A 13,888-nucleotide genomic window follows, 5' to 3' on the forward strand; every position below is an offset into this window, starting at 1 on the left:
TTATTTTTTAACATGCCCATAATACACAGGATTTTCATTACTCGTGAAGACAGGGAGTAACATTGAGGGATTGCTCCAGAGTTGTTTGTGCAAGTCCTTGTTGGACATTATACAATGGGGAATAAAATATTTTCTGCCGGTATGTAACGATACACGAAACCGAAAATAAACGTGGTAACCCTGACAATATAAATATTTCTTTGGAAGAGAGCTGCTTAGTTGGCATGCCTAGAGAGACTAAAAAAGGATTGAGGAGACAAGATGGTACAAATAATATGTATACAAAAACGGTGATGAATTATGTTCAGGATTCACGTAACCTCGATAAAAATATATAATATAAATACCCTTTGTAGATGATTAAGGTTTTTGTTTTAAAATAACTTTTATAATTTTTCAATTCATAATTATGGTTCAGATGCTTTGAACTATGGTTTTAAGTAATGGTTTATGTTTCTAGTTAAATCTAACGACAAATACAAAACCTTGTTCAAAACGTTGTCTTCTATTAAATTGCATTAGATGAATCTTAGTCAAAAGACTGTACAAGAGATGCTCATAGTGCATATAGAAAATTATAGACAAATCAGAAAAAATATTCTTGATGGATATACATGACTCTTCGTTTCCTTATAGTCTCTTTAGTGATGCTGTTTTATTAAATCAGCTGGTAGCCGCTATAAAAAGAAGGAAATAAATACAAATCCAACTTCGTATACCCAAAGACATATAGCCTGGAGTTACTCCGATGTCGAGCCTCAAAATTACCCAAAGTTCAATAGGGACATTTGTAGAAAAAATTTCAAGGACCAATAGTCCTAACACCGGACAAAATAAATAAAGACCAACACAATATTAGAATACAGATATTAGTGTAGGATCAAATTCCCTCGTTTAAATTATACTCGTAGATTAATAAGCGTAATTTGTTTACTCACGTTAAAAAAAAATCCTAATGGAAGATGAATTAAAGAAGTTGATGCTTTACAACTTAATTAATTAATTTTTATGAGTTTGTATAAACATTTTATTAAATATATGATATGATGAATAAGTTTATTGTCATCTTTTTATGTCTCTTATATAATTTCAACGTTAATTATTATTATAAGATGATTAAAGTATAATAAGAGACGAAACAAAACCATTTCCGGGTTAAAGCTGTACGTTAGGATAATTACTGGTTGATTGTTTATCTCACTTAACTAACCTGCAAAACAAATAGATTTTCCTGTACCAACGAAAGGCCTAAAAAGTCTTTTTTATAAATATTATAGCCAAAACGTCACGCATAATGTGTTTTTAAAGTAATTGATAAGAATGCATTATTATTAAATTACCATAATGTTTCTATTATTTTGGGCGCTAACAAATAACTTTATTTCTTAGCCTGATAGTTTCATTAAAAAATAGTAACATGTACGAATATTTGGAGGTGCCGTAACCCCCATTTACATTTGGCTTCTACGCATATGTAATGTATATATATATATATAAGTATATACTTATTTACCATGGTATGGAGTATGTTGAAGAAATTATTCTTACATGGTGAGTTGCACGCTAAAAGGAAATCCTAGATCTGTTATAGTTGGAAAACTGATCTAAAATGAAAAAAATTATGAAATAGTCAGGGAAGGGTAATTAAAAAACTGACTGTTTTGTGAAGGTGACTTCTAAAACCCTGTTAACAAATTTTTGTACCAATTGTTCATTTGAAAACTGGAGGGTCGCTTAGTGTGGCACACGGCTTAAAGCAGATGGGTGTTGGACCAGGTTTGACTGTATAATACCTTTATTTCTTCTGTACGTAATATTTCAATGTTTTTAGGTAATACAATATTTCTACAGATCCTGTCGTAAAAACAGAGAACTCATCACTGGGATTCATTATATCCCATAACTATATTAGAACTCATTTGCATTCTGTAAGGAAGGGTCTATGGATTTGCTTTTTCTTTTGTGTTTATGCGACTCTGAAGGGTTGGGCAGTAATGGGATAAAATAATTATAATATCATTTCTATTCCCAAAACTATATATATGTATCCCTTGTCCTCATATTTTAAGCTTAGACTGAAGATTATTTTTCAAACTTAAGTAAAAACTAGTTAGGGGATGACTGTGAGAACAAAATTAAATTTATTTCCATTCAATGTTGAACTAAAATCAACATTATTCAATACGGCCTCCTTTTCCTGAAAGCTGAACAAACCTTACGGATGTAATCTTTTTACCAGTCAGCCCATGCGGTGTTGATGGCTGACTCCACAGATCTCAAAGATCCGTGAGGCTTGTTGCAGGCAGCTCCCTTGATCTTTCCCTAGATGGACTAATCAGAAGGTTAAGTAAGATCTTTGGAGCGTGGAGAATATGTATATACTCTTGGATACAGTCAAAATAAGCTTCGTTCTAGACTATCTTTTTTCCTTTGTGAGGGTTGTAAAGAGATGTTTCTTCCTCCTTGAGCTTGATTTTAAATCATCTTTAATATCTTTCAGAGGGTAACCTCGCTCACATTCATCTTCCCGTCCATACTAAAATTCGTTCGGACTAGATTTCTAGGAAGGCAGCTTTTGACACACGTAATTATGGCTTTTGTTCTTACTGTTCGTTTTTAACCTTGCCCACATTTTCTGACGATTTTTGTTGGGGTTTCAATCGTTTTTTAATCCCATAGCTTTCAGGTCATTGGAAATCTTGGTTGGGGTCTTCTAGCACTGGAACACAACCAGAAGAAAAAATATTTTGACTATTATTTTGTCTTCTTTGAAAATACAACTAAGATTTATGAATAAAAACAATTGCAAATTATTATTAGAATATAAAACAACCTCACTTTCATGAAAGTTCCTTATCGAAATTCAAACAATGAACATTTATTTACGTATAAACTGAAGTATGAGGTATGGAGTATATTAGCTAATTATATAAGTTTTAATTATTGTATGCGTAATGTTTTTAACTCAAATTACTTTTTAAAATGCTATTTTGTCAAATTTAACATACAATTGATTCAGAAATGATACAGGAATACGAGATTGTAAATAATAATCACCCTAATGTTCATTTATTTCAAGAAATTGTTGTTTATCATTGTTGCTTTTATTATTCGTTTGTCTAATTATATACATATGTCATATTTTCTTGAGGTCAGTTTCTTCAAAATAGGTAATTTCTTTATTTAAATAATTTGTACAGGAAATAAATATCTAGGGATTTTTATTTCTCTAATTTAAACTAGTACATACGTAGATAATTATCACCTGACAACACATACAACGTAAGAGTTTATTGCTCCGTTTTAATGGCAGTTAAAATATCAAAGAAGATAAGTCTTACTCTCTCTATATTTAAATTAGAGTGGCCCTTAAATTTGTTATTTATCATAAATACTGCATTCAACTTCCAAGACATGTAAAATTTGAGCCGTATGGACTAGTGCTTAGAGGCTGTGGAAAGGCCTTACAGTTGTAAATTTCATGAAAAAAACCCCAAATAAACAAACATTTATACAAAACACTAGTGAAATCATGCTAAACATAATGCTTAATGGTCGTTGATAAAATTAAATTATGTGGAAGTAATGGTCAAGGAATTTTATTATAACTAAAAATCTGTTAACACTAAATGTAAAATAATTCTAGAAGCATTATCTTTTAGTTGACAGTATTATGATAGTTAAACGAAAGTTTAGCATTATCTAAGTTAAAATATTGTAATTTATAGGTAATATACTAGAATGGACACTTGGTAGAATACAAATCCCTCCCTAAAATATTTTTTTTCTAAAAATTAACATACATCTGAGGTATTTATCTAAATTTGTTCAATAGTTATGCTGGATTATGGGTTTTTAGCGTTTTGTCTAGCCATGAGCTCATAAAATTTAATTTGAGTTATATATCTCTTTTTGGTTAAATTTACCCTTGATTTTGCGTTTTTAGTATTTTGTATGACCTTTTACCTTGCAAGTTTTGTCAACATAGAATTGTAACTTCTTTCATCATTCTGCTTACAAAAATAAATATCGTTTTGTGTGAACTTCAATCTCCATCTTGACCTCTTAAAATTCACCGGGCTTTTACTGTTAGCATATATACCTTCCTACAAAAGTTTCACTAAAATTGAGTTGTATCTTTTTATATCATTCTGCTTGGCAAAAAACACAGGAACCTGACTATTTTAGATATATGAGCAACTTTTCAAAGTTGTTATTTTTTAATTTTCAACAAAAATGGTTTTTCCAAATTAAAAGCTCTCAAATAAAACTTTTTAGTCCCATCATAAATGTCACTATTCCAGTGTTTTTTGTACTGGTTTCTCCAGTTTTGTCGATGTTGTTGGATATCCTCGTCTCCCGGGGACGTCCTGTATCTTATAGCAGTCTTCTAACGTTGTGGTTTTCCACGTCCTTTATTTCTCATGTCAAAATTATCACTTTTGATTTTTTAAAATACTCAAATCAATATTATTTACTATCGACAAGCAGACGATGTGAATCTGCGGTAGTTTACACCATTTGGTAACATAAAATCAATATTGTCCGCAAATCGTAGTTTTAAGCCACAAAATTCGACATTTTCAACGCTACTTCAAATGTAATTAAACTTAAAATGTGTATAACATATAATTTTGTTTGCCAGAACTCAGAACAAAGAAAATGGGGTTGTCTGACGACAACCCCATTGACTGATTTTGTCATCTATTGGTAAATTCTTGTTTCTTAAATAGACAACTTGTAAAATATATTATTTATTAAATAACAATAGAAATTCACAGAATTAATACTATAAATAGATTTGTGTCTAAGCCCTCTTAATCATTAATGTAGCTGTCTTTAGTGGCAATGCTGGCTTCCAGGTGGCGGTGGATAGCCTGGCACACACTGCCAATGTAATCATCTCTCCTAGTGTCCCAGTGCTTACTGATAGTGGCTTTGAGGGCCTTGGTGTTTGGATGAAGGATAATGAATGCCTTCCCCTCGACATGCACCGAAAAGGTGTAGTTGAGGGGGTTGACACCAGGGTTGTATGTGGGCCACAGGGCTATATGCGGACCAAAGTTTCGAAACTTTTTTCACCTACAATGCAGGAGATGGTTTCTTTCATTGCGTGTGTCAAAAGTGGTATCTCTATCTTCACAAGGCTCATTCCACACACTTTTTTGATAGCTTCTCATGGACTTGGGGAATTGGCCTGGGATGTTTTCTTTAACTCCTCCGGGCCCAGTTTGGCCTATTTGACAGATCCCTTCTTCCTCTAAAGCGTTTCAAACTTTGCTGACGGTGTAGACAATGGTTCTGGAGACACCCAACTTCCAAAGAGTGCGCGAATGTAAATTCGTCAATCACGTTAACGTGTCATTTTCTCAAATTTGTTTTATTTTGAAACTAATTGCTTATGGTCTAATATATTAAAATATGAATTAATTCCAATCGCTCAACCTTCACCAAGTATGGACTTAGTAAGTGTTTAGATTTGAATGGACCGCCCGGTATGTACAACATAAGGCCAAAACTTTTTTTCACGATAGAAAAAGTGCATGTTTTTAAAAAGAATTAATTCTAAACATAGATGAATATTGATAAAATTGTACACGTCTTCATTTTTTGTCAAAGGAATCTTCATTTGAAGAATGTCTTCACAACATTTCAAATAACAAAAAATAATTCTTAGAACCACTCTAATACATATACCTTCAGTTTTATTTTCAAGGTTACGGGAAAAGGTAGTAAGCAGTAGTGGAAGTTGCCTCTCGGTGTACATACATATATACAATAAATAAACAACATAAACAAGTTTTAGGTTTGTTCAAATCAGATTTGAATGAAGATGCTCTATTAATATTCGGGAGAAAAACTTAATCAAATCTCTTTTTATGTAATAATATTTACTAATTTATTTCTTATTGATTTTGAATGCAATTTAAAGATTGTTTTACTAACAAATGTTCTTTCATGGGTCTATATATATTATATGTGAGCAAATTCCTTTAAATGAGTGTTCTTGCGTACTAACTCCAAGGTATGTTTGTAAATGTTGTTATATTTTTTCAAGGCCGTTTTGGTCAACATTTACATGCATATATGTAAGTTGTACTTAGTGTGAGTACACGTACCTATATAAAGTCAACACATGTGGTATGTTAATAGAGTTGTATCAAATAATATCTTGACGTGTGCGATATTTTTTTGCATTTGGCAATCTGAAGATTGTTTTTAATTTTTCCAAAGCTGTTATCATTTTTATTTAAATCTTGAATAGAGGTCATCTAAATAAGTATAAAGTAACCATACTGTGTGTCCTATTCAAAGACTCACTAATAATTCCCTCACGATTTATCCTCCGTTCTTTGTTGAACACGGAGTATACAGGGTGTCCACGATAAATTGGAACTATCTTAAAATTCAACCTGTTTGATAAAAATGGAATTTGGAGTGTATTTGTTAATATGAAAAAGTTAGACATGATATTAAACAATAAATTTATTCAACATGTCCTCCCTCAGCAGCCACCATCTTCTCCATCCTGCCCCTAAAGGATTTGCATGCCCTGATGGCTTCTGTTGAATCGACAGCATTCCACTCCCTCGTAATGGAGCCCTTCAGGGCTGCGATACTCTTGTGGCTGACCTTGCACACCTGCCTCTCCAACTTCCCCTACCAGTAGTAATCACAGGTCGGGTGAGTTGGAGGGCCAGGTGTTGCGATCCCAGAAAGTGATGTCGGGGAGTTGAAGAGGTTAGTGGTCCTCATGGCGATGTGTGCAGGCACTGAGTCTTGTTGGAATATGAACTCCCTCCCAGCGGCCGTATCCTTCATCCAGGGGATGACAAACTCCTCCATGACTTTGCAGTACCTTATCGCGTTAACCCTTTCCTTGGGATTGAAGAAGAAAGGAGGCATCACCTCACCTGTGCTGCAGATGACACCAGGGTCATCACAGAGGCCGGGAACTTTGTGGTGAAGACTGCAGGGACCTCTTCTCTCTCCTTGGCAAGCCACCTGTCATTCTGGACGTTGTAGCTTCTGTCGACAGTCCAGTTCTTCTCGTCGGAGAAGAAGATGATTCTTCCTCCATGGCTCTTCAGGTCATTGAGGAGACGCTTACCATTGGTGAGCCTGGTGGCCTTCATGGATGACGTGAGGATGTGTTGTTTGGCCATTCGGTATGACCTATACCCGAGGTCCTCATTCACAGCCTTGGAGACCAGCTGCTTGCTCACTCCACGGTTCTTGGCCAACCTGGACAAGGAAGTCCCCGGCGAAGCCTTGATGGACTTCCGGAGGCCTTCAAGGAAGCGGGAGTGCGGATTCGGTCACTTCTCATGTTGTGGGTCTTGCGGCAGACCTTCCCCTCAACCTCTCAGGCATTGAAGACCCGGTACACCGTGGTCTTGGGGTAGTTAAGAAGCTTGTAGATAGAAGAGGGCTTGTGTCCTGCGCGAGCCACTTTGAGGATGGAGTCTCTCCTTGTTTGTTCCATGATGACTTTTGTTTGTTGTCAAAACAATTGTGGTGGAAGTTATAGTTCATGCAACCTTTTATATTTGTATGATTTAACCCCAAATATCCACATTATGGATCTGGATGAAGTTTAAAGTAGCTCCAATTTATCGTGGACACCCTGTAATTGAGGATCGACATGGGGGTAACTCCTGCTTATGTTCTTTCTAGATATGGAATTGGTACCTGTGTTTATTTTCTACATTGCATAGCTACTTGTATGTGATGTAATATAACGCCATGACAGCTGAGCTGCTATCCTCTCAAACATTCTTTAAATTGTCAGAGTTACCTTTTCATTTTTTTAGTTTCTTTTGTTTGTGCAAATAGGCAGGTCTTATTTTATACAAATCGATATATTTGTAGACCGAGTGGTCCATTAAAATTGGAACACTTTGATTTTTAAAATTCAAGAAGATTTGATTTATTAATTAACGATAACATTTCAACAAAATTATTACTTTAAATAAATTTATATCTGAGCTCTCTGAATCATTAATGTAGACCCCTTAGGTGTAATGATGGTTTCCAGACGGTGGCAGAAGGGAGTCACCCACTACAGAAGTAGTCCTATGTCATAATGTGTTAGCCGACAGTGGCTATGAGAGCCTTGGTGTTTGTATGATGGACACTGCAGGTAGTCCCTTCGATATAAACCCAAAAGATGTAGTTGAATGGGCTGGCATAGGGCTGTAAGAATCCCTTTAGTTTCAAAAAAATATTTTGAAAGAGTCTTGCAACAGAAGAGATGGGTTTTTTCATTGGTGTCGTCAAAAGTGTACATTCCGAACTGACAAGGCTCTTTCTATCCTCTTTTTCCAAATCTCTCTGGACAGTATGTGAAACCCAGAGATCTCTAGCATGGTCCTTAATGGACTTGAGGGGATTGGCTTGGGGTATTTTATTTTACTCCTCCAGCCCCAGTTTGGTCTTTTTGGTAGTTTTCTTCTTTCTCTCCAACGTTTCGGACATGCTGACACTATAGACAATTGTCCTGGAGACACCCAACTCCTTGGCGTGTGCAAATAGAAATTCTAGACTACTACGTAAACTAGAGAGCTCAAGTTTTTTTAAATTCTTATATATATGAAATATGAATTCAACCAACCACTCAACCTTCATTAATTATTGAATTAGTAAGTGTTCAGATGTCAATGGACCACCTGGTATGTATGTATATGTGTAAAATACACTGGTCATAACGAGGTCTGATTCAAAAGAAATTGCTAAATTTTCTAATTCCGAATTTAATTCTCATTTGAGTCTCAAGTTTAATTCTCTTTTGATTCTCTATTTATTATTTTTATTATCTTAGAACACATGCTTACAAAATTTAAACAATCAGTTGTTTAGTCTTTTGATGTGCTCTGGAATGTAAAATTGATAAAATCGAATATCGATCTGTAATTAAATATTTGGGGTCAAAAATGGTTAAAACTTTGTTGAGTAACTGTTAACACATGCTAAATAAATGTAACTAGCTGTCTCAGCCATTTGGGACAACAAATGTTCCTTTGAAAATGGACAAAATCGAGTATGGATCTGTCATTCTATATTTTTTGTCCAAAATTGCTAAAGCAGCGAGTCACATTTATAAAATTTCAGTCCTTCTTGCTAATAAATATTTAATGACAGCTCGATACTCTATTTAGTCAATTTTCCCAAAAACACTTGGACCAAGTGTCCAAAATGGCAGAAACCTTAGTGAGTAACTGTCAAGAGATACTAGATAGATGTGACTGGCTTTTATTTATGAGTTCTGCTATCTTTAAGTTGAAAATGGAAACTTTTTAGACCACCTTCTTTATTTATAGCTATTTTTTTTGTAATAATGCTACTTCAACTGAAATTTCTGGCGTCTCCAATGTACTAATCATAATAATTTGAAAACAGAAACTTACAATTATTTGTCAAATAATAAAAATGTACTCCACACTCAATTTTGGAAAAAAAAGCCCCACAGAAACATTAGGTCTGTCTTTGTGTTCATTTGCTTATACATAAATACTTGTTTCAAAATATATTTTTTTTGCATGTCTTGAACTATTAAGTTGTCAACTATTTAAAACATGACGAAATAATTAATTAAAATATTCTGCCCAGTATTAAAAATTAAAATATGGTTGTATTTTGTATTAAAATATTATGCATTAACGCGTTCGGTCTCACAAAAAAAAATATATCCATTTTATATGTTATATAATTTATGTCAATGCAAAAATTCAGCATACAATCAACTTATTATTTCAATGCTACATATAAGGAATACAAAGAAAATAATTAGGATATGACAACAAGTTTTAAATGATCGTTAAAAACCTACAACCAACAAAGACTTTTTTGTTATTTTCTTTTATGCGACATTACTCAAGAGTCTAGCTTCAATTGAGGGTGTTGTTCAAATAAAATTATGTCTTATAGGAATAAGCAAATAAAGTTAAGGATAAGGCTTACATATTCAATTTCAATTCGAAATATTTTTTTCTTTTTATGTTTGATGTTGCTCAGAAGTAATTTGTAATTATTTTCATTCATTTATAATAGTTTGATTTAATTTTGAAATTAGATGATTAAAAAATTAACCTTTCGTCAATATAGTAATTTACAGGAATATATTATTTTCATAGGGTAATATATTACTCTTAACAAGAGACAGTTTCAAAGATACTCCATTTGTCAAGCTAAGAAAAATCAATATAGTTGCAAAAATATATGAACCTGACATTTCCTGATAGCGTTTCTAAATATAAAAAGGTTAAAGGAAGAGTGGATCTCTTGGATGGAATAACAGCTGTCCAAGATGGGAGAATTAGATGAAGGAAAGAGTTGTGGCTTAAAGTATCAGTTCTGCTTCAACTGTATATGCCTGGTGGCTCATGAAGGCTAGAACAAATGTATGCCAGTTTTGTATGTAATCTATCCGTCATATTGACATTTTTTCAATCTATTTTTGATAAAAGTAGCTACAAAAAGCTTAATAGGCAACAAGGGCCTTCCCAAAATTAGGTCTACCCCTGAATAAAGACGTTGCAAAGGTCCAATTTGTAAGGAAAAGACGAAATTTTAGTGTTTTAGATGCAATATTGCATCTACAACAGCTACATACATTTCATTATAATTATCACTTTTGTAACCGAATTTAGCCTTTATTCAACTATATCATCAATCTATAATGATTTAATTATAATAATAATAACTGCAAACAAATGTAATTAATATAAATATATACAACCTTTATTTTATATCTAGCACCCCCCCCCTTTCCCAATGTTTACCTAGGTAACATTATATCTGTATATTATAAATAACAATCGGAACAATTACAATATATATCACAATAATACTAGTCATTATACTTTTTTTATTTTTTGAAATTTTATTTATGTAAATACATAAATAGGGTTGTCTAATTTTTCAAGATTTAATCCAATAATTTAACAACAAACATACCTCCAAGTCATATACATATTATTGTATCTAAATGCTACATATACTGGCGATAGGTTAATTAATTAACCGGCTCCTTTCGGGGTTCCCAGGGATCTTTAGAGTTTTTTATAAAAATATAATTAACTTATTTGAATCATATCTAATTTATCCAAGAATTGCTTTTTACATTCTTAAATAATTATTGTCTCTAATGGGTTATGTATTATATTGTACAAATAAGATCTTAGAAGAGTTCTATACTTTTTGTATTTACAAACTGAACAGTCTTTATCTTCCGAAGTTAGTTTATAATTGAGGAGGAATGCCCCTGAGCTATTGGATAATGAGGAGTAGGGGTTAGTTGGGGAGTTGTTCGAATCAGAGAATAAAGGATGTTCGACATTGGAGTAATCCAACTTATTTTTTTATTAGAAACAGTGTTGGATTTTTTATGCCAATAATACCTGAGCTTCTTTCCTTCCAAACGTTTTACAAATTTTCAGGGGGACCATTTTAATTTTCGTCTTCTTTTTTAACACGCTGGGAGGTCATATTTTTCTAACAGTAGCCGTATTCATATTATGTGGATTTAACAGTTAAATTTTTTTAATGCATGTAGTTCTAAATAGAAGAAGGTAATACTTCTTTTTGAGAATCAGAGAACATTGCAAAACCCGTTGAGAACGAACTTAAAATAATTATTTTCCATATTTGTTATATTTTTAGAAATAAAATAAATATTAATGATATTTAGTGGTGAAAGATTTATTATTGATGTTGACATTCATACCTGACCTGATTAGAATAATTAAATGAAATCCCTCAAAAACTTGTCAACGATAAACCATGATTATTATGTCAAAAAAAACCAAAAAAAACCCCTGTAATATGATTATTCGGTTCATTTAATTAATCAATTTAATAATCAAACTACAGAAAAATAGTGAACTTAAATCATATTTCATTATAGAAATTTATAATACAATTTGTGAAAATGTTTATAAAATTATAATTTTAATGACATTTAAACTCTGTGTCATCAAAAACATTTACTGTCAATAAATTATAACTATTATGTGTTTTTTTTTTTTTTTTTTGAAGGATCGGTAATTACTTATTTTATTATATATTTAGCTTGACATACTTTTCGATTTTTGGCTCTAAGACTTGTTTGGCGAGTTTAATTATTCGATTGCTTTATTTGAGTTGTAGAAACTATGACTCGAAACATTTTTTAATTGCAAAATGAATAGTATTTTTGTATTTATTTTCTAAAACTAAACTTATTGTCTTATTTTTGAAAAGTGATCATTTAAATATAAATTAATCATTAGTGATGTGCTTATGAAATAAACTAGATTAACATTGATGATTTGTTGAGAAATTATAATTGTAAGTCCTTCTTTGACACGGAGTAGAAATAAGGATCAAAATATGAGTCAATCCCACCTATGCCCTTGATAAAAACAAAGTAGAATTGTGTTTATTTCTTTTCTCTCATAGCTGATCGCAGCTATCTAACGAAATGTCTCGACATCTAAGCTGATCTACGAAACATTTTACAAAAAGACATGGTAGTTATATCACTTTTTGGGGTCTTCTTTGAGCATATAACAGATCATATTTTCTACAACTCTACAATAATTTGAATATTTATTTACAGTGATCCAATCTGCAAAATCAAAAGAATGGAATTAAATTTTATTTTTATGACGTAATATTTGCGTACTTTGATGTCTTTTAAAAAGGAGGTTGCATAATGCCTAAACATTAAAACTCCTTTTCAAACACATGTTCTTATACAATTGACACAAATCAAACGTGTGACTCAAACCAAACTATTTTAGTTTGAAACTTTGTTCATAGTGAAAATTTAGATACTCTCAATCTTTATGTACATATCGGAGATCTGAAATCCTCCCTGAAAACAACCTGATAAAGTTCTTAGAGAAGGTGTAAGCTGCGTGTGTGTCGTTTTTTCCTTCATTGGCAAAATCTAAAGATTTGCCCTGATTACTTTGTACCACAGAAGTGTCAATAAGGATGTTATTATATTTTACCAAATTTTAAACAAAAAATAAATCTTTTTCTCCTACTCGGGATACTAAACAAAGATTACCTATTCCACGAAAAGATACCTTCTGATCACAACACCATCTATCTCCCAAGATCAAATATTTACATTTTCAAGCAAGATTTTCATTATTGACAGGCTAGTCCATGGAATTCTATACCTCTAAGCTTTCTTCAGGTAAGTCAGTCTAACCACAAGTGATTTTTAATTAATTGTTTTTTAATATGACTTATTAATATATATAATTATATTTTGGGATTATTTTAGTTAATTAATTTTTTCTTTGCATGTTTACGTTGTTTTTAAAATTTTAATATTCTTAACTTAAATATATTACTTTTTCTAATTATGATAATTTATATATTTTATTCATACTGACTATAATTCTACCTTTACAGACTTTCATTTTCGTCGTTGGTAGAAAAAAAAGGAGTACTGCCTCGGACAAAAATATTAAATTAATCAAATCAAAGCTTCGAATTTTGTTTTTTTCAATAAATTAAAATCTAATGTTTTGGGTTTTTGTGTTGAAAAAGGTACATCATTTTAAGAAGAAAATAAAGCATGTACATTAAAGGGGTTTGATTTTCAACTTTCGATTATGCTTATTATGGAAAAGCTTTAATATGATATAAGAATTACGAATGCAAAATTACACTGTCCTTTAAGGTCATCTTTACCTTTACCTAGTGATTAAATATACTTTAAATAGTTATTTGTATAAAATAGTTTTTATATACATTTTTTTAATCTATAAAAAGCGTTATTTTAAAATTGTCAAATAGGACAATTTTTTTTTTTTTTGGATAAGTTAAGGATCTTAGTTTTTGCGCATCCTCTTTTTACATTTTCAGAAAGGAAATACCAAAATTTTGTTAT

Source organism: Lepeophtheirus salmonis, chromosome 5 (assembly GCF_016086655.4).
Source record: "Lepeophtheirus salmonis chromosome 5, UVic_Lsal_1.4, whole genome shotgun sequence".
NCBI lineage: Eukaryota > Metazoa > Arthropoda > Copepoda > Siphonostomatoida > Caligidae > Lepeophtheirus > Lepeophtheirus salmonis.